The sequence below is a fragment of the Phocoena phocoena genome, chromosome 16, assembly GCF_963924675.1.
Source record: "Phocoena phocoena chromosome 16, mPhoPho1.1, whole genome shotgun sequence".
Classification (NCBI taxonomy): domain Eukaryota; kingdom Metazoa; phylum Chordata; class Mammalia; order Artiodactyla; family Phocoenidae; genus Phocoena; species Phocoena phocoena.
Genome location: NC_089234.1, coordinates 15269418 through 15274460, shown reverse-complemented (window position 1 = coordinate 15274460; position 5043 = coordinate 15269418).

Below are 5043 nucleotides of genomic sequence, written 5' to 3'. Positions count from 1 at the left end.
GTTTGGCTTGGGATTGTCTTCATTTCCTGGTTGACATTTGCATCCTGTGTGCAGAATGACAAGCTGTGTGTGTGCCAAGACAAATGATCCTTTTTTTTTTTGCATGAGGAAAAATGTCCATCATTTATGGTTTCTAGGGTGCACAATTTATCTGCTGTACATTATAAATAGCCTTGCAGTTGTTCAGTTCTTTCTGTACTATAGAATGTTCTTCTAGGATGTTATTATGTTGTCAGATTGGATTCAGGAAAATCAACTTTCTGATTTTGATCTCTCATCAAAGTCTTTTCCTGTGAAAAAGTTGACCACGTTTTCTAATCAGAGGAAAAAAAAATATGAGCTAAATGTTTCTTTGGTGTGACAAAGTGAATGTATATTAGTTTCTTTGACTTTATTTTGGCTTCCTCGTGACTCTGGTTATTGAAATTCCTTAACTATGTTTGAAAAAGCCATTATTTAACTCATGTTTTGGAGAGTTTATGATTATTAAGAACATTTCTTTGATAAGGCTGCACTTATCTTGGTGTTTGTTTAGATCTTAGAAGCTAATAAACTTCTATCGTAAATATTTGTAGAAGAACCAAATTATTGCTGCTACCACTAATGGAATGTAAATAGAAGACTAAATGTTTAATTAAATTCACCTCTACTCTCCCATTAGCACAGAACAGCTCCTATGGCGTATGTTTTGGCAGCTATGAGATAGTTTCCTGGTAATTTAATCAGTACAGTCGACCACCCTGTACCAATTTACTAAATAACCTAATTTTAAAAAATTAAGCTAAAGAATGCCTTCAATGAAAAACTTCTTTTCTTTATTCTTTAGTACTTGTTCATACATCTTTATAGGGTATTAATCCCCATGATACTTTGCTTTCAATTTGCTCTTTCAAGTGATGTTTATAGATGCTGAGATTGCTGCCCTGCATTTCCAGTTAATCCCTTCTACTCTAAATGTTTAAAAACAGTTATTCGCAAACGTTTTCATTCAGGTAGCCTACTGAAAGTTCCCTGTCCCTCTCTACCATAGTTTTGAAAACAGTCATTCTGAAATAGTAAATTTCATATGTAATGAGTACGTCATATTTTTGTTATAGGAAAGCAATATATAATGCAGCATCTGTAGAAATGTTCAAATCGCCCTGCGTTTATCCAAATAAATAGCTCCAAAAGGAAGACTTGTTAAATTTTTCATCGTATAAGAGTCTTTACATTTTTATGGATTGTCTTTCTTTTAAAGGTGGTTGCTTTGCAACCTCTAACTTATAAATTTTAAATATGTAAACAAACATGATCTTATTTGTGGTTAACCTAATATAAACTCAATATAAAAAGTTATATGCTTCAATAGAACACTTTCAGCGTATTGGCAACATTTTTCAAGTGGAAGTGGAAATATTAAAACATTCTTAGTATGACACAGAAAACTATAAGGAAGAGTTAATTATCATAATGCCTTAAATAAAACACCAAACACACAAAGTTGTAAATTGAAGCTTTTACAGTTTCACATATTCATATCTAGTGCCCTGCAGTTTGTGTAACCAAAGGTGGCAGTGGCTGCCTCTCTCTGTTGGAGTGGTACAGGTTACAGTATGTCTTCATACACTGCCAGCTAAGGTCCAAATAGAGGAATATAAAACAACTAGGGCCTCTCTGCTCTATTTCTCAACTTAAAATTTTAAATGTATAATTTACTAATGGAGAAGAGTATAAATTTTTTGAAAAGACAAGTGACTTTTTAAAATGGTAACCAATCTTTTTCTTTTATCGAAAACATTGAAGAAAATGTTGCCAAATGGAAAAATTACCAAATCCTCACCATCCTGATACAGTGACTTCAGAACTTCAATTTCATATTATTCTTTTCCCTTCTTTTGTTCACATAATTACAGTCTGAAGACACCTATACTTTTTTATTGACTATTTTTTTAATTTCATATTCTTTTACTATTTGTATTTAGTTTTGACAATGATTATTTTAATCATATTACTTCAGTTTGTTTAAACCATTTCTCTATTGCTGAATACTTAGGTTATTTTCAATTTTATTAGGGTAAGTTCCTGGGAGTGAGATTATTAGATGGAATAATATGAACAATTTAATTTTCCTTAATGAGTTTGCCTTATTGCTTTCCCAAAGAGTTGTAACATTTTACAGTGTCATCATTTGAGTATGTCAGTTCACTAAAAGTCGACAGCTTTGGGTGGGGGATTTATATGTCGTTGCTCATTTAGTAACTTATACGGGTTCAGAGTTGCTCTGATTTGCCTTTGTGTGACTTTTTCCACATACTTTGTTCACTTATGTAAATAAATGTCTTAATGGTTTCTTTATACATTTGTGTGAGTTATTTGTGCAGTAAATATTGTAGAAGCATTTTCATGGCCTGTTCTTTCTTATTTTAGTTTCATTTTCCATTTTTACTAACCACATTTGCTAATATTAAGAATTCTTCCCCTTTTAGAGTCACCAGATTTGAGTATGAATAGTTAATATTTATTGAAAACTAAAGATATTATTCTTAACTTTCATAAGCAGCTGTAACTGATCAAGATTCTCTAAAAAGTTTAAGACTCATCCATAAACAAATTATTTTTCTCTTGAGTCTAGTATTTGAATACCAACTGCTTTGTTTTTTTCATTTTAATCAGAATATTAAAGAAATATCTGTACCTTATATATTTCTAGGCCTAATTCTTTATGTAATAATAAAGTTGTTTTACTTGTAAGAAAAGGTGTTAGAAATTTCTGAAAATGTTTCAACCTGGAACATACAAATGACTTCATTTTGACACTTAGTTTTTTATATTTCTGGAAAATATTGTCTTAAAAGTCATCAAAAGTGGTCATAGAATTATTTTATTTACAGTTTTAAGATCCATGAGCATTAAAATAATATAATTTTTTTCTTTGATAATTCAAAATTATAAAATTTGAATAAGGGCTAAACTCACATTTTCCTATACTGACTAGGTCTTTTCTTCTTAAATACTTGAATTAATACAAGCTACTGATCCATCATCAGAAATGATTCATTGTACTACATAAGAAAAGAATGCTTCAGTACGTTAAAAGGTCTTCGGTACATTTTATGCCTCTCTGATCAGTTAGAAATTTGTATCAGACTTACAATGAACATTTAGAGGTTTAATTAGTTCTATTTCAAAAGAAAGTAATTTACCTCATATCATGATGTAAATAATAGAAAAATTATAATTCAAAGAGCACTCTAAAATTGAAACATTTAAATAGAGGAATATGATAAATATAAGCTTTGTGGCTTGAAATGATTGTAATGGTCTTGTAATTAAATTGAAATAGAAGACTTGTCTTGAAACTATTTCTTTAAGGTATGTGTGGGCAGCTGTAGCCTGGCCTAATCATTTATTAAATGTCACTTGTTAAACACTTACTACATGGCACTTGAATCAGCAGTGCCTTCATAGTTTCAACTTGAGTTAAAATTCTCTCTTTGAACAGGAATATTGCTGTTCATGTTCGTCTTGCTGTGTTACGTAATCATACCAGTGGGAAAGTTGAAGTCAGAAACTATGTTTTGCTCTTCTTATTCGTAACTCTTAAAATATAACATATTAAGATTATTTCCGTCTCTGCTAACAGTCAGTTTTTTGATCCAGGCAAATCACTTAATCTTTTTAGGCCTCACCTTTCTTATATTTAAAACAAAGGAGACAGACTAGTCTATCTCTAAGAACTTTTGCAGAACTAAAATAGGCTGGTGAGTGTAGGTGATTTGTATTTATTCTGTTCAGAGCTTGTTCTTTTTAAGCCTGAATTTTCACGTTCATCAGTTTTGGAAAATTCTCATCCCTTATCTCTTTGAATATCACATCTTTTCCATCTAGTACTTCTGTTAGGTTTATGTCTTCTCATTTTATTGTGTCTAATTACTCTTTCATATTTTCCAGTGCTTTATCTCAGTGCTTCTTCTTGGGGAATTTCCTTGAACCTTTTTCCCAGATATGAATTCATTCTTCTGCTATTTTGATTTACTGTTTATGCATGTATTTGTTTCAGCGATTACTGTGGGTTTTTTTTGTTTTTTTGTTTTTTGCGGCACGCGGACCTCTCACTGTTGTGGCCTCTCCCGCGCAGAGCACAGGCTCCAGACACGCAGGCCCAGCGGCCATGGCTCATAGGCCCAGCCGCTCCGCGGCACGTGGGATCCTCCCGGACCGGGGCACGAACCCGCGTCCCCTGGATCGGCAGGCGGACTCCCAACCTCTGCGCCACCAGGGAAGCCCTACTGTGGTTTTTTAAAGTTTATAGAACGTCAACTTTTTTTTTTCAAAATCCTTTTTGTGTGTGTTGTCTTTCATCAGGGCTTTAGTTTAAATATATATCATATATATATAAGTATCAGTAAAAGTTTTATATGTGTGAGTATATAATTTTTACTGATATTTAATATCTATTCAGAAACTTGCACATATCATAAATGTATCATCTGAATTTTTACAAAGCAAACATGTGCAACCAACAACCAAATAAAAAAAACAACAACAGATCATTACTAGTCCACTAGAGGCCCTCTAGAGGTTCCCCTCCAGTCACTAGCTCCCAGCCCCACCCCACTGTCAAGGGTAACCATATCTAACATTATAGATTGTTAATTTTGTCTGCTTTTGTGCTTTATATAAATAAAGCATACAGTGTATACTCTTTCATGTTCGGCTTCTTTTGCTCAAAATTATGTTAGTGAGGTTCTTCCATGTTGTTGCACACGTTCATAGGCCATTCATTCTCATTATTGTTTAGTATTCCATTGTGTGAATATACCTACATTTGTCCATTTTACTGAATGATGGGCACTTGATTAGCTTTCAGTTTTGAGTATTTTTAGCATTCTATTACATCTTACTCATTATTTCTCACTATTGGCTTGTTAATGTTACCTCTTTAAAATTTTTTCTTACTGTTTTCTGTAGAATTTATGATACATGTCTAACTTATCACAGATTACCTTCAAATAATACGGTACCACCTCATGTATATTGTAGAAATCTTACAAGAGTATA